Source organism: Orcinus orca, chromosome 2 (assembly GCF_937001465.1).
Source record: "Orcinus orca chromosome 2, mOrcOrc1.1, whole genome shotgun sequence".
NCBI classification, from domain to species: domain Eukaryota; kingdom Metazoa; phylum Chordata; class Mammalia; order Artiodactyla; family Delphinidae; genus Orcinus; species Orcinus orca.
Window position 1 is genome coordinate 37,531,081 of NC_064560.1, and position 26,936 is coordinate 37,558,016.

The window sequence follows — 26,936 nt, forward strand, 5'->3', positions numbered from 1 at the left end:
AGGTGAGGTACTCAGCACATGTGTCCTCAAACCAGAGGACCCACATCACCAAGGGCCTCGGAGTGAGGCAGGCAGGAGTAGCCTCACAACACTGGGCCCATAGAATAAAAAAGTGAGGAATCCAGCAGTTGGAACCTCCCAGCAGGCGGCCCAGAGCACCGAGGCTATGGGATCCAGGCCACAGTGAACTCACAGAAGAGGGCCCATGTCATGAAACTGAGCAACCCAGCCATTGGGACCTCAGAGCAGGAGGCCCACATCCTCATGGGGATGGAAATCTGGTAGGAGTGTCCTCGCACCACTGAGAACGTATCAGAAAATTTTGGGCGACCAACAGTTAGGGCCTGACGCCAGAGGACCCTCATCACCAAGGGAAGGAGGCTCCCAGCAGGCTCCAACTGCCACCAGAGGGCTGACGTCGCCAAGGCGATGTGTGCCAACCAGGCACGAATGACCTCACAGCAGAGGGCCCACCTCAGAGAAGTGTGACGAACCCAGTCAGAATCAGACTCGCACCAGAGGGCCCACATCACCAAATGGATTGGAACCAGGCAGGAGTGTCCTCACATGAGTAGGGCCACATCATCTAAAGGTGAGGAACCCAGAACATGTGGCTTCAAACCATAGGACACCCATCACCAAGGGGCTGGGAGTGAGGCAGGCAGGAGGAGCCTCATAACAGAGAGCCCAAAAATAAGAAAGATGAGGAATCCAGCAGTTGGAACCTCCCAGCAGGCGGCCCAGAGCACAGAGGCTAGGGGATCCAGGCCGGAGTGAACTAACACCAGACAGCCCACATCATGAAACTGTGAGCAACCCAGACATTGGGACCTCAGAGCAGAAGGCCCACATCCCCATGGTGATGGGAACATGACAGGAGTGTCCTGGCATCACTGGGCTCACATCAGAAAACGTGGGGTGCTCAGAAGTTAGGGCCTGACGCTAGAGGGCACTCATCACCGAGAGGAGGAGGCTCCCAGCAGGCTCCAGCTGCCACCAGAGGGCCAACGTCGCCAAGGAGATGTGTGCCAGCCCGGCAGGAGTGACCTCACAGCAGAGGGCCCACCTCACAGAAGGATGAGGAACACAGCCAGATCAGACTCTCACCAGAGGGCCCACATCACCAAAGGGATGGGAACCAGGCAGGAGTGTCCCCACACCAGTGGGACAACATCATCGAAAGGTGAGGATCCCAGCACATGTGTCCTCAAACCAGAGGAACCACATCACCAAGGGGTTCGGAATGAGGCTGGCAGGACCGGCCTCACAACACAGGGTCCATAGAATATAAAACTTGAGGAATCCAGCAGTTGGAACCTCCCAGCAAGTGGCCCAGAGCACCGAGGCTATGGGATCCAGGCTGCAGTGAACTCACAGCAGAGGGCCCACATCATGAACCTGTGAGCAGCCCAGCCATTGGGACCTGAGAACAGAAGGCCCACATCCCCATTGGGATGGGAACCTGGCAGGAGTGGCTTCGCACCACTTAGCACATATCAGAAAATGTTAGGAGCCCAGCAGTTAGGGCCTGACGCCAGGGGGCCCTCATAACTGAGGGGAGGAGACTCCCAGCAGGTTCCAACTGCCAACAGAGGGCCCACGTCTACAAGGTGGCATGCGCCAGCCAGGCAGTAGTGACCTCACAGCAGAGGGCCTATCTCACAGAAGGTTGAGGAACTGAGGCAGGATGAGACTCTCACCAGAGGGCCCACAACACCAAGGGGATGGGAACCAGTCAGGACTGTCCTCCCACCAGTGGGGCCACATCATCGAAAGCTGAGGAACCCAGCACATGTGGCCTCATATCAGAGGACATACATCACAAAGGGGATGGGAGTGAGGCAGGTAGGAGTAGCCTAAAAACAGAGGGCCCAAAGAATAAAAAAGGTGAGGAATCCAGCATTTGGAACCTCCCAGCAGGTGGCCGAGAGCACAGAAGCTATGGGATGCAGGCAGGAATGAACTAACACCAGAGAGCCCACATCATGAAACTGTGAGCAACCCAGGCGTTGGGACCTCAGAGCAGAAAGCCCACATCCGCATGGGGATGGGAACCTGACAGGAGTGTCCTGGCATCACTGGGCTCACATCAGAAAACGTGGGGAGCCCAGCAGTTAGGGCCTGATGCTAGAGGGCCGTCATCACCGAGGGCAGGAGGCTCCCAGCAGGTTCCATGTGCCAAGAGAGGGTCCACGTCGCCAAGGTGATGTGTGCAAGTCAGGCAAGATTGACCTCACAGCAGAGGGCCTACCTCACAGAAGAGTGAGGAACCCAGCCAGGATAAGACTGTCACCAGAAGGCCCACATCACCAAGGGGATGGGAACCAGGCAGGAGTGTCCTCACACCAGTGGGGCCACATCATTGAAAGTTGCAGAACCCAGCACATGGGGCCTCAAACTAGAAGACCCACATCACGAAGGGGTTGCGAGTGAGGCAGGCAGGAGGAGCATCACAACACAGGACCCATAGAATACAAAAGTTGAGGAATCGAGCAGTTGGAACCTCCCAGCAGGCAGCCAAGAGCACAGAGGCTATGGGATCCAGGCCTCGGTGAACCAGCACCAGAGAGCCCACATCATGAAATTGTGATCAACCCAGCCGTTGGAACCTCAGAGCAGAAGTCCCACATCCCCATGGAGATGGGAACCTAAGAGGAGTGCCCGAGCATCACTGGGCTCACTAAGAAAAGTTGGGGAGCCCAGCAGTTAGGGCCTGACGTCAGAGGGCCCTCATCACAGAGGTGAGGAGGCTCCCAGCAGGGTCCAAGTGCCACCAGAGGGCTCATGTCAACAAGGCGAGGTGAGCAAGCCAGGCAAGAGTTACCTGATAGTAGAGGGCCCACCTCACAGATGGGTGAGGAACCCAGCCAGGATCAGACTCTCACCAGAGGGCCCACATCACAAAGGGGATGGGAACCAGTCAGGATTATCTTCACACCAGTGGGGCCTCATCATCTTAAGGTGAGGAACCCAGCACATGTGTCCTCAAACCAGAGGACCCACATCACCAAGGGCCTTGGAGTGAGGCAGGCAGGAGTAGCCTCACAACACAGGGCACATAATATAAAAAACGTGAGGATTCCAGCATTTAGACCTTCCAGCAGGCGGCCCAGAACACCGAGGCTATGGGATCCACGCCACAGTGAACTCACAGCAGAGGGCCCGCATCATAAAACTGTGAGCAACCCTGGCGTTGGGACCACAGCACAGAAGGCCCACATCCCCATGGGAATGGGAACCTGGCTGGAGTGTCCTCGCACCACTGGGCACACATCAGAAAATGTGGGGAGCCCACCATTTAGGGCCTGACGCCAGAGGGCCGTCATCACCGAGAGGAGGAGGCACCCTGCACGCTCCAACTGCCACCAGAGAGCTCACGTCTCCAAGGTGACGTGTGCCAGCCAGGCAGGAGTGACCTCACAGCAGAGGGCCTACCTCACAGAACGTTGAGGAACCCAGCCAGGATTAGACTCTCGCCAGAGGGCCCACCTCACCAAGGGGATGGGAACCAGGCAGGAGTGTCCTCACACGAGTGGGACCACATCATCGAAAGGTGAGGAACGCAGCACATGTGGCCTCAAGCCATAGGACAGTCATCACCAAGGGGCTGGCAGTGAGGCAGGCAGGAGGAGCCTCACAACAGAGGGCACATAGAATAAAAAAGTTGAGGAATCCAGCAGTTGGAACCTCCCAGCAGGTGGCTCAGAGCACCGATGATAAGGGATCCTTGCCGGAGTGAACTCACAGCAGAGGGCCCACATCATGGTACTGTGAGCAAGCCAGCCGTTTTGACCTCAGAGCAGAAGGCCCATATCCCCATGGGGATGGGAACCTGGCAAGAGTGTCCTCACTCACTTGGCGCACATCAGAAAATGTGGGGAGCCCAGCAGTTATGGCTTAAGGCAAGAGGGCCCTCATCACCGAGGGGAGGAGGATCCCAGCACACTCCAACTGCCACCAGAGGGCCCACGTCGCCAAGGTGACGTGTGCCAGACAGGCATGATTGACCTCACAGCAGAGGGCCCACCTCATAGAAGGGTGAGGAACCCAGCCAGGATCAGACTCTCACCTGAGGTCCCACATCAGCAAGGGGATGGGAACCAGTCAGGACTGTCTTCCCTCCAGTGGGGTCACATCATCGAAAGGTGCGGAACCCAGCACATGTGGCCTCAAATCAGAGGACACATATCACTAAGGGAATGGGAGTGAAGCAGGCAGGAGTAGCCTAAAAACAGAGGGCCCAAAGAATAAGAAAGGTGAGGAATCCAGCAGTTGGAACCTCCCAGCAGGCGGCTGAGAGCACAGAAGCTATGGGATGCAGGCAGGAGTGAACTAACAGCAGACAGCCCACATCATGAAACTGTGAGCAACCCAGGCGTTGGGACCTCAGAGCAGAAGGTCCACATCCCAATGGGGATGTGAACCTGGCTGGAGTGTCCTCGCACCACTGGGCGCACATCACAAAATGTGGGGAGCCCAGCAGTTAGGGCCTGACGCCAGAGGGCCTTCAATACCGAGGGGAGGAGGCTCCCAGCAGGCTCCAAGTGCCACCAGAGGGCTCATGTCCACAAGGCGAGGTGAGCAAGCCAGGCAGGAGTGACCTCACAGCAGACGGCCCACCTCACAGATGGGTGAGGAACCCAGCCAGGATCAGACTCTCAACAGAGGGCCCACATCACCAAGGGGATGTGAACCAGGCAGGAGTCTCCTAAGACCATTGGTCCCACATCATCGAAAGGTGAGGAACCCAGCACATGTGGCCTCAAACCAGATGACACACATCACGAAGGGGCTGGGAGTGAGGCAGGCAGGAGGATCCTCACAACAGAGGGCCCAAAAAATTAAAAAAGTGAGGAATCCAGCAGTTGGAACCTCCCAGCAGGCGGCCAAGAGCACAGAGGCTATGGGATCCAGGCCTCTGTGAATTAACACCAGAGAGCCCACATCATGAAAATGTGAACAACCCAGCCGTTGGGACCTCAGAGCAGAAGGCCCACATCCCCATGGAGATGGGATCCTAAGAGGAGTGCCAAAGCATCACTGGGCTCACTAAGAAAAGTTGGTGAGCCCAGCAGTTAGGGCCTGACCCAAGAGGGCCCTCATCACCGGGGGGAGCAGATTCCCAGCACGCTCCAACTGCCACCACACGGCTGACTTCACCAAGGCAATGTGTTCCAGCCATGCAGGAGTGACCTATCAGCAGAGGGTCTCCCTCACAGGTGGGTGAGGAACACAGCCAGGAACAGACTCTCACCAGGGGGTCCACATAACCACGTGGATGAGAACCAGGCAGGAGTGTCCTCACACTAGTGGGGCCACATCATCGAAAGGTGAGGAACCCAGCAAAGGTGGCCACAAACCAGAGGACCCACATCACCAAGGGGTTGAGAGTGAGGTAGGTGTCTGGACGGGCATATTTAACACTCATTTCCCACCAGGAAGAGGAATTAACCAAAGGCTCAGCATGCCCTGCCAGAAGCAGATTAGGGCCTGAAGCAGTCTTGCGGGTTTGCGGCCAGCTCACAAGAAAGCGAGTTGAAGAAAGGAGCTCAGGGGCACTGTCATTCACAAACCTGCAGAGTTATAAATGACAGCTATCGTCCAAAAATATATTGAAGTAAGGCTGCGAAGAGGACTTGAAAGCGGGGCAGAATTTCAGGAAACCGATTTCAGGAGGTAGACTGGATTTGCATTTAAAGCATAGGAAAAGAGGCAGAACATCGACAATGATGCACTTGGCAAAAAAGGGCGTATGAGTTTGTTCCTGAATATATTCAGGAAAAAACACATACGCCCTTTTTGGCCAACCAAGCAAGCTTGCAATAGAAATCCGAACTACTATGAAGTGTCACTTCCCCCCGGTCTAAAGGGCCATCTGTGAAAAGTGTAAAATCCAGAAAGGCAAGACAGGCCATGGGGAAAAAGGAGCCTTTTATGCTGATGGGTGGGATGTAAATTGCCAACAGCCACTCTGGAGAAGTGTATGGTGTTTCCTGATACATCCAAAAAACAAAGCAACAGAGTCTAGGGCATTTCCACTTATGGTCCAATAGCTTAGGGAAATTAAAATCAAAAAGACACAGCCACCCCAAAATTTGGGATGGCTCTGTTTACAGGAACCTCTTCGACAGTACAAGTTAAATATCCCAGAGAACAAATAATTGATAAAGAAGTTGCGGTACTTACGTACAACAGAATACCACTCAGCAATGAAATCTGCGTCACCAGGCCTGTACCAGCATAATGAGTGGATTGAGGCACGATGATTCTAAGTGAAATAAGTCACACAGAAAAAGAAACATCATAAGGTATCACTAATGCACGGAATGTAAACTTGGCTACACATGAACTGAATTACAAAACAGAACAGGGTCTGAAGTTTAGAAAACCAACTTATGCTTGCTTAAGGGGAAAGGTGAGTTGGGGTGCTGCATAAAACCAGAGTTTGAAATTAGCACAGATACCGTTCCATAAGCCAAATATGTAATAGACAAGACCTACCCCTTGCTCAATGAAATGGACTCAACAATGAGGTATCACCTCACACCTGTTAGAATGGGCATCATCTGAAAATCTACAAACAACAAATGCTGGAAAGGGTGTGGAGAAAAGGAACCCTCTTCCACTATTGTTGGGAATATAAATTGATACAGTCACTATGAGAACAATATGGAGTTTCTTAAAAACTAATAATAGAATTACCATATGATACAGCAATCCCAGTACTGGACATATACCCAGACAAAACCATAAATCAAAAAGAGACATTCACCGCAATGTTCATTGCATCACTATTTACAATATCGAGGTAATGGAAGCAACCTAAATGCCCACAGACAGACGAATGCATAAAGATGTGGTACATATATAAAATGGAATATTACTAAGCCATGAAAGGAATGAAATTGGGTCATTTGTAGAGACATTGATGGATCTAGAGACTGTCATACAGAGTGAAGTAAGTCAGAAAGAGAAAAACAAATCTTGTATATTCATGCATATATGTGGAACCTAGAAAAACTGTACAGATTAACCGTTTTGCAAGGCATAAATAGAGCAACAGATGTAGACAACAATCTTATGGACAACAAGGGGGGAAAGCTCTTGGGGGGGTGGTGGTGGGAGGAGTTGAGAGATTGGGATTGGCATGTAAACATTTATATGTATAAAATAGATAACCAATAAGAACCTGCTGTATAAAAATATAAAATAAAATTCAAAATTAAAAAGAAATAAAATTTAAAAAATAAAACAGAAAAAACAATTATTCCCTTCACATACATGTATTTATATGAATAAATTATTTCCATGCTTATATCTGTAAATACAAAAAAGAGGAATAAAATCTACCTTGAACCAAAAGCGAAAAAGAGAAAAAAAAAAAACAGAACCCACCAGTTACTCAGAGGAAAACCGTATCAGGGCACTTGCTCCAGTTGTAAACAATTCTGAAGTTGGTCAGTGGTGGGGAATCGTCTCCCATTCAGCCAGCAGCCCCCACACAGCAAGCGTACTCATTGCAAAGCTGGGGCACCGTGCCGAGGCATCTGTGAGTAAACGTGAGCTGAGCCCCAGGCCAGTTGCTGCTGAACTGTTCCCACCCTTCCCAGGTAAAACACCTGAATATATACAAGGACTTGAAAGCCTAGAGGAAGGGCCATGGAGCCACACGAGTGACAGCATGCCAGCTGACTTGGTGCCTGCAGGCCAGCCAGGATGGTCCTGGCCCTGGGTGCTCTTCTGGAAGATTTCCATTTCCCTGCCTGAGATACCCGTCCTGTCCCTGCCCCCACTGCTTTTTTCCTTCCTCACCTCTGCCCAGGGAGAAATTTCAGCAGCAGGTATGGGTGACACATCCTCTTCTTTAGCAGGTGGCAGCCTGGCAACTGCTGCAGAAAGTCCAGCAGAGCCCCACTCACACTGGGCCACCCACAAAGCCGTGGCCTCTCACTCCCTCCCACCAGCCCAGCCCCGAGACTGCTGACAGGGCAGAGAAAATGGCGTCAGGCACAGCTGCAGGGGCTCTTGCTGCCTGGAGTGGGATTTATATTGATCTCAACCCAGGCACACCTGGGGAGGGCTGGCCGGCAAGGTAAGGCTGCCCTGGTCAGCCAATCATCACCCTTCAGGGGCTCACAGTTGCAGAAAATGGAACTTGCTGAACCGGCCAGGTCCAAGGAACAGGTGTGGGCTCCTGAGAGTCAGGATAGACAAGGGGCTGCAGCTTTGGCTTGTTTTCTAATCATTTTATCTGGCCCATGAGTGGGAGACAACTTCAAGAAAACCCTCTCCTAATGAGAGGAACCCAGGAGTCAGGGAGAGGAGGGGTGGGTGGTGGTTGGAGACAGAGGCCTGGTGCCCTGGGTGCAGTGGAAGTCTCTGGAAGACCAGGTGGAGGGAGGCCACACAGAGTGATGCCCAGGGTCACAGACCTGTCGGAGCTGCTGTTTGTTAGTTCAAGTCCTGCTCTGAGGTGCTCTGTGTCAGCTCTGAGCGACAGGTGAGCTGGGGGTGCTCTTCAATGAGGGCTATGTGCACGGTTCCTGTGTGCCCAGCCCTGCCACGGTACCTGCAAGGGTAGTTCTGTATCCTGGGAGAGGCCTGACCATGAGAGCCCCGTAGGCTGGGTTGGGGGTGGGGTACCTGCCCAGGAGAGCTCCATATCCTGGGATTGGCCTGACCACGAGAGCCCCATGGGCTGCTGGGGACCTGGTAAAGGATGTCAGGACAGTCAGTGAAGCCACCGAGGATATACCTCCACTTGCTCCTGATTCCTACACCCTGCTGGTCATTCTACCAACCACCAGGACATGGTATTCTGTATTAGTCTTCAATGATGCCTTCTTTTGTATTCCATTAGTCCCAGAGTCACAAGAAATTTTGGCTTGTGAGTGGCAGGACTCAACATACAACTAAAACAATACTTCCGGGCCGTCTTGCCCCAAGGGTTCAAAAATTCCCACACCATCTTTGGGGAAAGCTTAGCTAAAGACCGAAAAGTTCTACCTCTGGAAAAGGAAACCCTCCTTCAATATGCAGACGACATTCTGATCGCCAGCCCTACTAAGGAGGCCTCTGAACTACCAAGCCAATAAAGGATAGAAGTTGTCCAAGAAAAAGCTCAAATATCACAGACTGCGGTGACCTGCCTGGGCTTCATTCTCACACAAGGTCAGAGAAGCCCATCCCAGGAAAGGGAAGAAACCATTTGCAGCCTTACCCCTTTCTAAAACTAGAAGACAGCTTAGGGGTTCCTGGGGAGGCCAGGGTTTGCTGCTTCTGGATCCCTAACTACAGTCTACTAGCTGGGCCTCTACATGAAACACTGAAAGGAAAAGATGATGATCCTTTTGAACAGAATCCAGAAGTGGCCTTTCAAGAATGGAAAGAGCAGTCAATTCAGACCCTTGCCCTGGAACTCCCTAATTGAGCTAAACCCTTTGACCTTTACATTCCCGGTGAAAGGTGAATCGCCATTGGAGAATTAGTGTAAAAACTGGGACCACTTGAAATGGAACAACGCAAGAATGCCATCCAGGTAGGATAAACTACAGTCACCAAGGGGCTTGGCCCACTGCCACATCTGGCCAAGATACTGGCGGTATCTAAAAACCTGGAAATCAGCAGCCCAAAAGGCCACCTCCCTCCTAAGGGAAAAGGACCCCACGTGGTGATCCTAATCACCAACCATGCCCTGAAGTTGCAGGGTTCGCTCCGTGGGCACACCGACCTCGAGTGAGGAGGCCCTCCAACTCCAACATCCAGAGAGATAACCGGGGGCAACAGGGCACCATGACGACTCGTGTGAACATCACTTGACCTGGAGTTTCTCTCATAAAACAACAATAGTGTGTCCCGAAGGAGTAGACTACAGCTTGCAGGACTTACTGCACCCGGAGGGGAGCTAATAATCTTGGCGGGGGAACCGTATATCACACTGTCACCATAGAAAAGCCTACAGACACCGTGATGATGGTGGCCAATAAGACCGGCTGGACTCCTGTTTACTTCAAAAGGCTGTTGACTCAGTGGCCACCATGGTCCTTGATCACCACTGACCCTGGACTGTCTGGGAGTTGAGCGGGCAGGGCTCTGACACCTGGTGCTGTTTTTACGTTAATTCAGGGGCCTAATTGAAGAAAAAGCAGACTACTGGTCAGAGCATCTAGGCTGGCAGAAACGGTCAGCCTAAGGTGGCCGAACAAATGTGGGGCGGGGTGAAATCGGCCCCCACAGCGTCTCTGCACATCTCTTTCCTGGACCCTTAAAGGTCATTAGAATCTATAACACTTCCAATGCTGGTGCTCAGGCGGACGAGCAGGGAGGCAGGGGTCCTGGGGCCAATCAACGTCACCTGGAGGCTGCTGGGGAGAAGTTCTGACCCTCGTCCCCTGGTATGAGGGCTCCCAACTCAGCACTCAGCAGTTACAGAAGAAGGGTCTGCACCCTCAGCACTCCAAGAATGAGGAACGGGACAAAAGGCAGAGGAGGGGTTTGTCCCCAGCAAAGCCCATTAAAAATCCCTGGGAGATAAAAATAGAATCTGGGCAATAAAGTCAAGTCTGACCGTTTTTATCCTTTGCGCTTTGTCTAATTTCACGTGCTCCTAGGGTCCCACATGCAGAGGTTCCACACCCGGCACTTCAGACCAGATTTCCTAGTGCAGAATGGCTGGGTCGACACCTCAGCTCCTGGGGCCCAGTGCAGACTCCGAGATATAGAGCCTGAGCTGCAGCCAACCCGGCCCTCGAGAGCTCCGCCCCCTCCCTCCCACTGACTCTCACAGGATCTCTACACAGCAGCCCAGCCCACAGCCCACGCAGTAGTGTATGCTCTCACCTCTCCATTCTCTGATCAAAATATAAAATTTCCTTTGCTTGTGAACCAAACTCAGTCTCGATCTCTTGGCCCCAATGACACTGGGCAGGGGGACACTTGTTGGGGTCCACTCTGGAGGATCAGTAACAGAAATTGAGACTATTGTAACTTCAATGAACAGATGTGTGAGCCAAACTGTAGTTAACATAGAACAGTTTATAAGGCTCGGGTAAAATAAGATGTTTCTAACACTTCCATTTGATATTTCCATCACTTTATTATAAGCAAGTTCAGTGAAAAGGTTTGTCTTATTTGTCAGGTCAATATTAGAGAAATGAAGTGATTTCTTTCCAAGGATGTACATCTAATAATCTTGGTTAAAGCTTCAATCTTGTTTTAAATGCTTTTCCATTGAAAATGATACCTCTCTTTCAGCTCCCCCATTTCTGAGAAGTATAAAATCTTGTAATTTATTATTATCAAAGGGGAAAGGTGGGAGGAGGGATAAATTAACAGTTTGGAATTAACACATACACACTGCTATGTATAAAATAGATCATCAACAAGGAACTACTGTATAGCACAGGGAACTACACTCAATATTTTGCAATAACCTATAAGGGGAAATAATCGGAAAAAGAATAGATATTTTTATTGACATCATCTATCAATGACAGTTAAAGTGTAACGTAAGGGAAGCCGGTGGTGAGTGCTTCTGACCCTGAAGACTTCAATCATCTAAAGTTTGGACTCTGCCTACTTCCCAAGGCCCTTAATGAACATATGTGTAGCCGTAGCTTAAAAAACTCCCCAGTTTGGGTTTCGGGGAGACACTGATTTTGAAAAAGCCCTGGTGTTCTCCTTACATGAATGGGACTCTTCCTACTGCTAAAACATGTCTGTCACACCCAGAGGATGGTATACCGTCTGATCGGGAAGAGTTTGGAAAAGGCATCTCATCTCCTCATCTCCTGGTGCTCGGGTTCACCCCTCCAGCGTCTTTACTAACAGTCTCCCCACTTGGAGATGTCAGCACTGTCAACATCCTGTTGCGTACAGTTTGGAATTTGTCCAGAGGATGAAGCGGAAGGGTGAGGAACAATGAGAGACAAGTCCTAGGTGTTCAGACAGGCACATGTCACTCTAATTTCCAATCAGGAAGATGAATTGACCAAAGGCTAGGGTTGCCCATGGAAAGAGTATAGGGCTTGAGGAAATCCCACTGCTTTGTGGCCAGTTCCCATAAACACAAGTTGAACAATGGAACTCAGGGGCAGTAAAATTCACGAAACTGCAGAGTTGAAAATATCTATCACTGAAAAATGTCTTGAGGAAAGTCAGAGAAAAGGATTGGTAAGCAAGGGAGAATGGCAGGAAAGGGATTTGAGGAGGTAGAAAGGACTCGCCATTAAGCACAAGAAAAGGGGCTGAACATTGTCAACATTGCAGTTGGCCAAAAAGGCTGTATGCGTTTTTTTCTGTATATGTTCAAGAAAAGGGCATACACTTTTTTAGCCAACCAAACAGGTGGGCACTGGAAATCAATACTACAAAAGATATCACTTCGCATCAGTCAGAAGAGCCATCCTCATAAAGTGTAAACACCAGAAATGCAGGACAGGGCAAGGAGAAGAGGGAGCCCTGTGAGGCTTATAGTGGAAATGTATATTGCCAACGGCCATTCTGGAGAAGTGTATTGTGTTTACTAAAGCATCTAAAAAATGAGCTACAGAGCATAGGGCACTTGCACTCATGGGCGTATATCTTGGGAAAAACAAAAATCGAGAGGACACAGGCACCCCAATGTTTACTGCCTCTCTGTTTAAAAGATCCTCGACTAGGATATAACTTAAATGTCCCTGGAGGGAAAAAATGGATAGAGATGTGGTACTTATGTAGAGTGGAATATTACTCAGCCTGGAAATCAATGAAATATGCCCAGTTGTAACAACTCCGGAGGAGTTACGTATGATCATTCTAAGTGACATAATTCAAAAAGAAAAAGACACATATCATAAGATATCACTTAAAGGTGGAATCCAAAATGGCTACACATGAAATAAATTACAAAACAAAAACATAGTCAAATATGTAGAAAACACGCGTAAGGCTGCTAAACGGGAAAGGTGGGGAGGGGTGAGGCATCATCCAGGAGGTTGAAATTAGCAAAGATACCATTCCAAATACCAAACTGATAATCAACAAGGCCTACACGGTAGCTAAAAGAACTGCACTCAGCACACTCAAGTCACCGGAAAAGAATATCTATGACTGGTAAGAATCTGAAAAAGAATTTATTGATGTCTCTCTGTATGTGAATCAAGTAGATGTACAGCAGCAAGAAACAGAGCTTTGAAAATCAGCTGTAACCAATATAGTATTAAATTGAAAAAAATAAATGACAGAGAGACAGAGAAAACCTCTTACAACTTTTCCTCAGGGACGGTGATGCAACATGGATTGAACACATCTAGACCCACAGCAGGATGAGACATAAGGCTGGAAACTGTTCGCGCTAAGAGAAATGTGAGGTTGGGTGAGGAAATGCACACCCTTTAAAGTAATACTACCTGGTACCCATTCAATGGGTCCCAAATCTGCAGGTTCAAGGAATCTTCCTACAGCTAAAACATGCATGGAAAACCCAGAGGACTGTACACCATGTGATCGGGAGATGTGTCTAAAATGCACCTCATTTATCCTCTCCTGGTGCTCCTGTTCATCATTCCAGCCACGTTACTTAGAATCTCCCCACTTAGAGAATCAGCACATTTAAACTTCTGTTTCACACATTTTGCAAATTGTGAGGAGGATGAACGGGAAGAGGGGGAACCAATGAGAGAATAGTTGTAGGGGTTTGGACGGGCACATGTCACTCTAATTTCCCATTAAGAATAAGAATTAAAAAAAGGCTCAGCCCGCCTCGCCGGAGCCAAAATAGGGCCTGAAGCAATCCTGCGGCTTTGAGGCCAGCTCACAAAAGAGCAACTTCAAAACTGGAGCTCAGGGTCACTGCAATTCACAAACCTGCAGAGTTATAAATGAAAACTAACGTCCAAAAATATGTTGAGGTAAGGCAAAGAAGAGGATCTGAATGCAAGACAGAATTGCAAGAAACAGATTTCAAGAGATAGATTGGACTCGTCTTTAAAGCACATGAAAAGCGGCAGAATTTCGACAATGATGCAGTTGGCCCAAAAGGGAGTATGCGTTTTTTCCTGAATATATCCAGGAAAAAACGCATACGCACTTTATGGGTAACCAAGCAAGCAAGCAATGCAAATGTGCACAACAAAGAAGTCTCATTTCCCACCGGTCAAAAGGGCCATCCGAAAAAGTTGTAAAAACCAGAAATGCAGGACAGGCCATGGAGAACAGGGAGCCTTTATACGCTGATGGACAGTGTGTGAGAGCTGCCGAGAGCCACTCCAGAGAAGTGTATGGTGGTTCCTAAATCATCTAAAAAACAGAGCTACAGAGCATAGGGCACTTCCAATCACGGGAGTATATCTAGGCAAGTCTAAAAATCAACAAGACACAAGCACACCACAGTTTAGGACTACTCTGTTTACAAGAACCTCAACTTCAGTACACCTTAAATATCCCAGGAAAGAGAACAATGGATAAAGAAAATGTGGTACTTATGTACAATGGAATATCTCTTCACCATGAAATCAATGTAATAAGGCTAGTAGAAGGATAAAGAGTGGATTTAGGTCCGATAATACTACTTGAAATAAGTCAAACAGAAAAAGAAACATATAAGATATCACTTATAGAGGGAGGATAAATATGGCTGCACAAAAAATGAATTACAAAACAGAACAGTGTCTCACATTTAGAAAACACACTTATGTCAGCTTAAGGGGAAAGGAGAGGTGGGGTGATGCATAAAACCAAAGTTTGAAATTAGCACAGATACCGTTCAATAAACCAAATAGGTATTAGACAAGATCTACACCTTGCTCAATGAACTGGCCTCAACACACCTCATACACCGCAGAGAACTATATCTGAGTAATAAGAATCTTAAAACCCATGTATTGATATATCTCCATAAGGGAATCAAGTGTGCGCAGAGTGGCACAAACACAGCAGTGAAAATGAGCTAAACCCCATTATAGAAATAAATTTTAAAACCAAAACGCAGAAACAATGAAAGAGAGAAAAATTCTTACAAAATTCGCTCAGGGGCTGTGATGCAACCTGGAATGACCACATATAAACCCACAGCTGGATAAGACATAAGGCTGGACACTTGGGGCTGAGAGGATTGGTGAGCTTTGGTGAGCAACTGCCGAAAGTTTAATGCAATACTTCATGCTACTCATTCCAAGGGTCCCAACACTCCAGGTTGAAGGGAATCTTCCTACAGCTAAACCATGCATGGGAAATCCAGCAGATGGTATACCGTATGATCGGGAAAGGTTTCTAAAACGCACCTCATTTTCCTCTCCTGGGGCTCCGGATCAACATTCCAGACACTTTACTAACAACATCCCCACATGGAGAGTCAATGCCTTTAAGTTCCGGTATCGCACAGTCTGCAGTTAGTGCGGAGGATGAATGGGAATAGGGGGAACCAGTGAGAAAATAGCTGTAGCAGTTTCAATGGCCACATGTTACTCTAATTTCACATAGGAAGAAGAATTAACCAAAGGCACAGCAAGGCGCCCCAGAAGAAGAATAGGGCCTGAAGAAATCCTGTGGATATGAGGCAAGATCACAAAAATAAGAGCTGAAAAATGGAACTAAGGGCAGCTGCAATTCAAAAACCTGCAGAGTTATAAAGGCCAACTATTTTCCAAAAGTATATTGAGGTAAGGCTATGAAGAGGCACTGACAGCAAGGCAGATGTGCAGGAAACCTATTTCAGGAGGTAGACTGGAATTGCATCGAAAACATATGAAAAGACTCAGAACATCGACAATCATGCACTTGGCCAAAAAGGGCGTATGCGTTTTTTCCTGAATATATTCAGGAAAAAACGCATACACACTTTCTGGCCAACCAAGCAAGCTTGCAAAGGAAATCTGCACTACAATGAAGTCTCACTGCCCCCCAGTCAAAAGGGCCATCTGAAAAAAGTGTAAAATCCAGAAAGGCAGGACAGGCCATGGAGAACTGGGAGCCTTGTTATGCTGACGGGTGCGATGTAAATTGCAAACAGCCACTCTGGAGAAGTGTATGGTGTTTCCTGAAACATCTAAAAAACAAAGCAACAGAGCCTAGGGCACTTCCACTTATGGTCCTATAGCTTAGGGTAATTAAAATGAAAAAGACACAGCCACCCGGAAGTTTGGGACAGCTCTGTTTACAAGAACCTTGTTTACGGTACAAGTTAAATATCACAGAAAGCGAAAAATGGATAAAGAAGTTGTGGTACTTACGTACAATGGAATATCACTCAGCAATGAAATCTATGTCATCAGGCCCGTAGCAGCATAATGAGTGGATTCACGTACGATGATTCTAAGTGAAATAAGTCACACAGAAAAAGAAACATCATAAGATATCACTACTACACGGAATGTAAACTTGGCTACACAGGATCTGAATTACAAAACAGAACAGGGTCTCAAATGTAGAAAACCAACTTATGCTTGCTTAAGGCGAAAGGTGAGTTGGGGTGCTGCATAAAACCAGAGATTGAAATTAGCACAGATACCGTTCCATAAGCCAAATATGTAATAGACAAGAGCTACTCCTTGCTCAACGAAGTGGACTCAACACGCCATATTAAACGCCTAATAATATACCTGACTAGTAAGAATTTAAAACCTATGGATTTATATGTCTCCGAAAGAGAATTAAGTGTGTGTACAGCAGCATAAATGTAGCAGTGATAGGATTGGTGAGGTTCAGTGAGGAAATGCAGACCCTTTGAAGTCATATTGCATGGTACCCATTCCATGGGTCTCAACTCTCCAGTTTTAAGGGATTCTTCCTTCAGCTAAAACATGCATGTGGAACCCAGAGTATGATCCACCGTGTGATCGGGAAACGTGTTCAAATGTATCTCATTTTTTGTCCCCTGCTACTCGGTGCAACTTTCCAGACACTTTACTAACACTCTCCCCACTTGGAGAGTCAGTGCCTTTAACCTCCTGTTTGGCCCAGTTTGCAATTTCATCGGAAGATGAACAGGAATAAGGAGAAGCAATGGGAGACTATCTCTAGGTGTCTGGAAGGGCAAATTTAACTCTCATTTCCCACGAGGAAGACGAATGAACCAAAGGCTCCGTGTGCCGTACTGGAACTAGATTAGGGCCTGAAGAGATCCTGCGGTTTTGCGGCCAGCTCACAAGAAAGCGAGTTGAAGAAAGGAGCTAAGGTGCACTGTAGTTCACAAACCTGCGGAGTTATAAATGACAGCTATCATCCAATATTATACTGAAGTAAGGCTGCGAAGACGACTTGAATGCGGGGCAGAATTGCTGGAAACCGATTTCAGAAGGTACACGGGAGTCGCTCTTAAAGCATAGGAAACGAGACAGAACTTGGAAAGTAATGCACTTGGCAAAAAAGGGCATATGTGTTTTATCCACAGCTCTCATAACTGAGGGGAGGAGATTCCCAGCAGGCTCCAACTGCCACCTGAGGGCTCACATTGGCAAGGCAACGTGAGCAAGTCAGGCAGGAGTTACCTCACAGCAGAGGTCCCACCTCACAGAAGGGTGAGAAACCCAGCCAACATCAGACTCTCACCAGAGGGCCCACATCACCAAGGGGATGGGAACCAGGCAGGAGTGTCTTCACACCAGTGGGGCCACATTATCGAAAGGTGAGGTACTCAGCACATGTGTCCTCAAACCAGAGGACCCACATCACCAAGGGCCTCGGAGTGAGGCAGGCAGGAGTAGCCTCACAACACTGGGCCCATAGAATAAAAAAGTGAGGAATCCAGCAGTTGGAACCTCCCAGCAGGCGGCCCAGAGCACCGAGGCTATGGGATCCAGGCCACAGTGAACTCACAGAAGAGGGCCCATGTCATGAAACTGAGCAACCCAGACATTGGGACCTCAGAGCAGGAGGCCCACATCACCATGGGGATGGAAATCTGGTAGGAGTGTCCTCGCACCACTGAGAACGTATCAGAAATTTTTCGGCGACCAGCAGTTAGGGCCTGATGCCAGAGGACCCTCATCACCAAGGGAAGGAGGCTCCCAGCAGGCTCCAACTGCCACCAGAGGGCTGACGTCGCCAAGGCGATGTGTGCCAACCAGGCACGAATGACCTCACAGCAGAGGGCCCACCTCAGAGAAGTGTGACGAACCCAGTCAGGATCAGACTCGCACCAGAGGGCCCACATCACCAAATGGATTGGAACCAGGCAGGAGTGTCCTCACATGAGTAGGGCCACATCATCTAAAGGTGAGGAACCCAGAACATGTGGCTTCAAACCATAGGACACCCATCACCAAGGGGCTGGGAGTGAGGCAGGCAGGAGGAGCCTCATAACAGAGGGCCCAAAAATAAGAAAGGTGAGGAATCCAGCAGTTGGAACCTCCCAGCAGGCGGCCCAGAGCACAGAGGCTAGGGGATCCAGGCCGGAGTGAACTAACACCAGACAGCCCACATCATGAAACTGTGAGCAACCCAGACATTGGGACCTCAGAGCAGAAGGCCCACATCCCCATGGTGATGGGAACATGACAGGAGTGTCCTGGCATCACTGGGCTCACATCAGAAAACGTGGGGTGCTCAGAAGTTAGGGCCTGACGCTAGAGGGCACTCATCACCGAGGGGAGGAGGCTCCCAGCAGGCTCCAGCTGCCACCAGAGGGCCAACGTCGCCAAGGCGATGTGTGCCAGCCCGGCAGGAGTGACCTCACAGCAGAGGGCCCACCTCACAGAAGGGTGAGGAACACAGCCAGGATCAGACTCTCACCAGAGGGCCCACATCACCAAGGGGATGGGAACCAGGCAGGAGTGACCCCACACCAGTGGGACAACATCATCGAAAGGTGAGGATCCCAGCACATGTAGCCTCAAACCACAGGAACCACATCACCAAGGGGTTCGGAATGAGGCTGGCAGGACCGGCCTCACAACACAGGGTCCATAGAATATAAAAGTTGAGGAATCCAGCAGTTGGAACCTCCCAGCAAGTGGCCCAGAGCACCGAGGCTATGGGATCCAGGCCGCAGTGAACTCACAGCAGAGGGCCCACATCATGAACCTGTGAGCAGCCCAGCCGTTGGGACCTCAGAACAGAAGGCCCACATCCCCATTGGGATGGGAACCTGGCAGGAGTGGCTTCGCACAACTTAGCACATATCAGAAAATGTTAGGAGCCCAGCAGTTAGGGCCTGACGCCAGGGGGCCCTCATAACTGAGGGGAGGAGACTCCCAGCAGGTTCCAACTGCCAACAGAGGGCCCACGTCTACAAGGTGGCATGCACCAGCCAGGCAGTAGTGACCTCACAGCAGAGGGCCTATCTCACAGAAGGGTGAGGAACCGAGGCAGGATGAGACTCTCGCCAGAGGACCCACATCACAAAGGGGATGGGAACCAGTCAGGATTATCCTCACACCAGTGGGACCTCATCATCGAAAGGTGAGGAACCCAGCACATGTGTCCTCAAACCAGAGGACCCACATCATCAAGGGCCTTGGAGTGAGGCAGGCAGGAGTAGCCTCACATCACAGGGCACATAATATGAAAAACGTGAGGATTCCAGCATTTAGACCTTCCAGCAGGCGGCCCAGAACACCGAGGCTATGGGATCAGGCCACAGTGAACTCACAGCAGAGGGCCCGCATCAAAAACTGTGAGCAACCCAGGCGTTGGGACCTCAGCGCAGAAGGCCCACATCCCCATGGGAATGGGAACCTTGCTGGAGTGTCCTCGCACCACTGGGTACACATCAGAAAATGTGGGGAGCCCACCATTTAGGGCCTGACGCCAGAGGGCCGTCATCAACGAGAGGAGGAGGCACCCTGCATGCTCCAACTGCCACCAGAGGGCTCACGTCTCCAAGGTGACGTGTGCCAGCCAGGCAGGAGTGACCTCACAGCAGAGGGCCTACCTCACAGAACATTGAGGAACCCAGTCAGGATTAGACTCTCGCCAGAGGGCCCACCTCACCAAGGGGATGGGAACCAGGCAGGAGTGTCCTCACACGAGTGGGGCCACATCATCGAAAGGTGAGGAACGCAGCACATGTGGCCTCAAGCCATAGGACAGTCATCACCAAGGGGCTGGCAGTGAGGCAGGCAGGAGGAGCCTCACAACAGAGGGCACATAGAATAACATGTTGAGGAATCCAGCAGTTGGAACCTCCCAGCAGGCGGCTAAGAGCACCGATGATAAGGGATCCTTGCCGGAGTGAACTCACAGCAGAGGGCCCACATCATGGTACTGTGAGCAAGCCAGCCGTTTTGACCTCAGAGCAGAAGGCCCATATCCCCATGGGGATGGGAACCTGGCAAGAGTGTCCTCACTCACTTGGCGAACATCAGAAAATGTGAGGAGTCCAGCAGTTATGGCCTAAGGCAAGAGGGCCCTCATCACCGAGGGGAGGAGGGTCACAGCACATTCCAACTGCCACCAGAGGGCACACATCGCCAAGGTGACGTGTGCCAGACAGGCATTATTGACCTCACAGCAGAGGGCCCACCTCACAGAAGGGTGAGGAACCCAGCCAGGATCAGACTCTCACCTGAGGGCCCACATCAGCAAGGGGATGGGAACCAGTCAGGACTGTCTTCCCTCCAGTGGGGCCACATCATCGAAAGGTGCGGAACCCAGCACATGTGGCCTCAAATCAGAGGACACATATCACAAAGGGAATGGGAGTGAGGCAGGTAGGAGTAGCCTAAAAACAGAGGGCCCAAAGAATAAGAAAGGTGAGGAATCCAGCAGTTGGAACCTCCCAGCAGGCGGCCGAGAGCACAGAAGCTATGGGATGCAGGCAGGAGTGAACTAACAGCAGACAGCCCACATCATGAAACTGTGAGCAACCCAGGCGTTGGGACCTCAGAGCAGAAGGCCCACATCCCAATGGGGATGTGAACCTGGCTGGAGTGTCCTCGCACCACTGGGCGCACATCACAAAACGTGGGGATCCCAGCAGTTAGGGCCTGACGCCAGAGGGCCCTCATCACCGAGGGGAGGAGGCTCCCAGCAGGCTCCAAGTGCCACCAGAGGGCTCATGTCCACAAGGCGAGGTGAGCAAGCCAGGCAGGAGTGACCTCACAGCAAACGGCCCACCTCACAGATGGGTGAGGAACCCAGCCAGGATCAGACTCTCAACAGAGGGCCCACATCACCAAGGGGATGTGAACCAGGCAGGAGTCTCCTAGGACCATTGGTCCCACATCATCGAAAGGTGAGGAACCCAGCACATGTGGCCTCAAACCAGACAACACACATCATGAAGGGGCTGGGAGTGAGGCAGGCAGGAGGATCCTCACAACAGAGGGCCCAAAAAATTAAAAAAGTGAGGAATCCAGCAGTTGGAACCTCCCAGCAGGCAGCCAAGAGCACAGAGGCTATGGGATCCAGGCCTCTGTGAATTAACACCAGAGAGCCCACATCATGAAAATGTGAACAACCCAGCCGTTGGGACCTCAGAGCAGAAGGCCCACATCCCCATGGAGATGGGATCCTAAGAGGAGTGCCAAAGCATCACTGGGCTCACTAAGAAAAGTTGGTGAGGCCAGCAGTTAGGGCCTGACCCAAGAGGGCCCTCAGCACCGGGGGGAGCAGATTCCCAGCACGCTCCAAATGCCACCACACGGCTGACTTCACCAAGGCAATGTGTGCCAGCCATGCAGGAGTGACCTATCAGCAGAGGGTCTCCCTCACAGGTGGGTGAGGAACACAGCCAGGAACAGACTCTCACCAGGGTGTCCACATAACCACGTGGATGAGAACCAGGCAGGAGTGTCCTCACACTAGTGGGGCCACATCATCGAAAGGTGAGGAACCCAGCAAAGGTGGCCACAAACCAGAGGACCCACATCACCAAGGGGTTGAGAGTGAGGTAGGTGTCTGGACGGGCATATTTAACACTCATTTCCCACCAGGAAGAGGAATTAACCAAAGGCTCAGCGTGCCCTGCCAGAAGCAGATTAGGGCCTGAAGCAGTCTTGTGGGTTTGCGGCCAGCTCACAAGAAAGCGAGTTGAAGAAAGGAGCTCAGGGGCCCTGTAATTCACACACCTGCAGAGTTATAAATGACAGCTATCGTCCAAAAATATATTGAAGTAAGGCTGCCAAGAGGACTTGAAAGCGGGGCAGAATTGCAGGAAACCGATTTCAGGAGGTAGAGTGGATTTGCATTTAAAGCATAGGAAAAGAGGCAGAACAGCGACAATGATGCACTTGGCAAAAAAGTGTGTATGAGTTTGTTCCTGAATATATTCAGGAAAAAACACATACGCCCTTTTTGGCCAACCAAGCAAGCTTGCAATGGAAATCCAAACTACTATGAAGTGTCACTTCCCCCCGGTCTAAAGGGCCATCTGAGAAAAGTGTAAAATCCAGAAAGGCAAGACAGGCCATGGGGAAAAAGGAGCCTTGTTATGCTGATGGGCGGGATGTAAATTGCCAACAGCCACTCTGGAGAAGTGTATGGTGTTTCCTGATACATCTGAAAAACAAAGCAACAGAGTCTAGGGCATTTCCACTTATGGTCCCATAGCTTAGGGAAATTAAAATCAAAAAGACACAGCCACCCCAAAATTTGGGACGGCTCTGTTTACAGGAACCTCTTCTACAGTACAAGTTAAATATCCCAGAGAACAAATAATTGATAAAGAAGTTGCGGTACTTACGTACAACAGAATACCACTCAGCAATGAAATCTGCGTCACCAGGCCTGTACCAGCATAATGAGTGGATTGAGGCACGATGATTCTAAGTGAAATAAGTCACACAGAAAAAGAAACATCATAAGGTATCACTAATGCACGGAATGTAAACTTGGCTACACATGAACTGAATTACAAAACAGAACAGGGTCTCAAGTTTAGAAAACCAACTTATGCTTGCTTAAGGGGAAAGGTGAGTTGGGGTGCTGCATAAATCCAGAGTTTGAAATTAGCACAGATACCGTTCCATAAGCCAAATATGTAATAGACAAGACCTACCCCTTGCTCAACGAAATGGACTCAACAATGAGGTATCACCTCACACCTGTTAGAATGGGCATCATCTGAAAATCTACAAACAACAAATGCTGGAAAGGGTGTGGAGAAAAGGAAGCCTCTTCCACTATTGTTGGGAATATAAATTGATACAGTCACTATGGAGAACAATATGGAGTTTCTTAAGAAACTAATAATAGAATTACCATATGATACAGCAATCCCAGTACTGGACATATACCCAGACAGAACCATAAGTCAAAAAGAGACATTCACCGCAATGTTCATTGCATCACTATTTACAATATCGAGGTAATGGAAGCAACCTAAATGCCCACAGACAGACGAATGCATAAAGATGTGGTACATATATAAAATGGAATATTACTAAGCCATGAAAGGAATGAAATTGGGTCATTTGTAGAGACGTCGATGGATCTAGAGACTGTCATACAGAGTGAAGTAAGTCAGAAAGAGAAAAACAAATCTTGTATATTCATGCATATATGTGGAACCTAGAAAAACTGTACAGATTAACCATTTTGCAAGGCATAAATAGAGCAACAGATGTAGACAACAATCGTATGGACAACAAGGGGGGAAAGCTCTTGGGGGGGTGGTGGTGGGAGGAGTTGAGAGATTGGGATTGGCATGTAAACATTTATATGTATAAAATAGATAACCAATAAGAACCTACTGTATAAAAATATAAAATAAAATTCAAAATTAAAAAGAAATAAATTTAAAAAATAAAACAGAAAAAACAATTATTCCCTTCACGTACATGTATTTATATGAATAAATTATTTCCATGCTTATATCTGTAAATACAAAAAAGAGGAATAAAATCTACCTTGAACCAAAAACGAAAAAGAGAAAAAAAAAAAACAGAACCCACCAGTTACTCAGAGGAAAACCGTATCAGGGCACTTGCTCCAGTTGTAAACAATTCTGAAGTTGGTCAGTGGTGGGGAATCGTCTCCCATTCAGCCAGCAGGCCCCACACAACAAGCGTCCTCATTGCAAAGCTGGGGCACCGTGCCGAGGCATCTGTGAGTAAACGTGAGCTGAGCCCCAGGCCAGTTGCTGCTGAACTGTTCCCACCCTTCCCAGGTAAAACACCTGAATATATACAAGGACTTGAAAGCCTAGAGGAAGGGCCATGGAGCCACACGAGTGACAGCATGCCAGCTGACTTGGTGCCTGCAGGCCAGCCAGGATGGTCCTGGCCCTGGGTGCTCTTCTGGAAGATTTCCATTTCCCTGCCTGAGATACCCGTCCTGTCCCTGCCTCCACTGCTTTTTTCCTTCCTCACCTCTGCCCAGGGAGAAATTCCAGCAGCAGGTATGGGTGACACATCCTCTTCTTTAGCAGGTGGCAGCCTGGCAACTGCTGCAGAAAGTCCAGCAGAGCCCCACTCACACTGGGCCACCCACAAAGCCGTGGCCTCTCACTCCCTCCCACCAGCCCAGCCCCGAGACTGCTGACAGGGCAGAGAAAATGGCGTCAGGCACAGCTGCAGGGGCTCTTGCTGCCTGGAGTGGGATTTATATTGATCTCAACCCAGGCACACCTGGGGAGGGCTGGCCAGCACGGTAAGGCTGCCCAGGTCAGCCAATCATCACCCCTCAGGGGCTCACAGTTGCAGAAAATGGAACTTGCTGAACCGGCCAGGTCCAAGGAACAGGTGTGGGCTCCTGAGAGTCAGGATAGACAAGGGGCTGCAGCTTTGGCTTGTTTTCTAATCATTTTATCTGGCCCATGAGTGGGAGACAACTTCAAGAAAACCCTCTCCTAATGAGAGGAACCCAGGAGTCACGGAGAGGAGGGGGTGGGTGGTGGTTGGAGACAGAGGCCTGGTGCCCTGGGTGCAGTGGAAGTCTCTGGAAGACCAGGTGGAGGGAGGCCACACAGAGTGATGCCCAGGGTCACAGACCTGTCGGAGCTGCTGTTTGTTAGTTCAAATCCTGCTCTGAGGTGCTCTGTGTCAGCTCTGAGCGACAGGTGAGCTGGGGGTGCTCTTCAATGAGGGCTATGTGCACGGTTCCTGTGTGCCCAGCCCTGCCACGGTACCTGCAAGGGTAGCTCTGTATCCTGGGAGGGGCCTGACCATGAGAGCCCCGTGGGCTGGGTTGGGGGTGGGGTACCTGCCCAGGAGACCTCCATATCCTGGGATTGGCCTGACCACGAGAGCCCCATGGGCTGCTGGGGACCTGGTAAAGGATGTCAGGACAGTCAGTGAAGCCACCGAGGATATACCTCCACTTGCTCCTGATTCCTACACCCTGCTGGTCATTCTACCAACCACCAGGACATGGTATTCTGTATTAGTCTTCAATGATGCCTTCTTTTGTATTCCATTAGTCCCAGAGTCACAAGAAATTTTGGCTTGTGAGTGGCAGGACTCAACATACAATTAAAACAATACTTCCGGGCCGTCTTGCCCCAAGGGTTCAAAAATTCCCACACCATCTTTGGGGAAAGCTTAGCTAAAGACAGAAAAGTTCTACCTCTGGAAAAGGAAACCCTCCTTCAATATGCAGACGACATTCTGATCGCCAGCCCTACTAAGGAGGCCTCTGAACTACCAAGCCAATAAAGGATAGAAGTTGTCCAAGAAAAAGCTCAAATATCACAGACTGCGGTGACCTGCCTGGGCTTCATTCTCACACAAGGTCGGAGAAGCCCATCCCAGGAAAGGGAAGAAACCATTTGCAGCCTTACCCCTTTCTAAAACTAGAAGACAGCTTAGGGGTTCCTGGGGAGGCCAGGGTTTGCTGCTTCTGGATCCCTAACTACAGTCTACTAGCTGGGCCTCTATATGAAACACTGAAAGGAAAAGATGATGATCCTTTTGAACAGAATCCAGAAGTGGCCTTTCAAGAATGGAAAGAGCAGTCAATTCAGACCCTTGCCCTGGAACTCCCTAATTGAGCTAAACCCTTTGACCTTTCCATTCCCGGTGAAAGGTGAATCGCCATTGGAGAATTAGTGTAAAAACTGGGACCACTTGAAATGGAACAACGCAAGAATGCCATCCAGGTAGGATAAACTACAGTCACCAAGGGGCTTGGCCCACTGCCACATCTGGCCAAGATACTGGCGGTATCTAAAAACCTGGAAATCAGCAGCCCAAAAGGCCACCTCCCTCCTAAGGGAAAAGGACCCCACGTGGTGATCCTAATCACCAACCATGCCCTGAAGTTGCAGGGTTCGCTCCGTGGGCACACCGACCTCGAGTGAGGAGGCCCTCCAACTCCAACATCCAGAGAGATAACCGGGGGCAACAGGGCACCATGACGACTCGTGTGAACATCACTTGACCTGGAGTTTCTCTCATAAAACAACAATAGTGTGTCCCGAAGGAGTAGACTACAGCTTGCAGGACTTACTGCACCCGGAGGGGAGCTAATAATCTTGGCGGGGGAACCGTATATCACACTGTCACCATAGAAAAGCCTACAGACACCGTGATGATGGTGGCCAATAAGACCGGCTGGACTCCTGTTTACTTCAAAAGGCTGTTGACTCAGTGGCCACCATGGTCCTTGATCACCACTGACCCTGGACTGTCTGGGAGTTGAGCGGGCAGGGCTCTGACACCTGGTGCTGTTTTTACGTTAATTCAGGGGCCTAATTGAAGAAAAAGCAGACTACTGGTCAGAGCATCTAGGCTGGCAGAAACGGTCAGCCTAAGGTGGCCGAACAAATGTGGGGCGGGGTGAAATCGGCCCCCACAGCGTCTCTGCACATCTCTTTCCTGGACCCTTAAAGGTCATTAGAATCTATAACACTTCCAATGCTGGTGCTCAGGCGGACGAGCAGGGAGGCAGGGGTCCTGGGGCCAATCAACGTCACCTGGAGGCTGCTGGGGAGAAGTTCTGACCCTCGTCCCCTGGTATGAGGGCTCCCAACTCAGCACTCAGCAGTTACAGAAGAAGGGTCTGCACCCTCAGCACTCCAAGAATGAGGAACGGGACAAAAGGCAGAGGAGCGGTTTGTCCCCAGCAAAGCCCATTAAAAA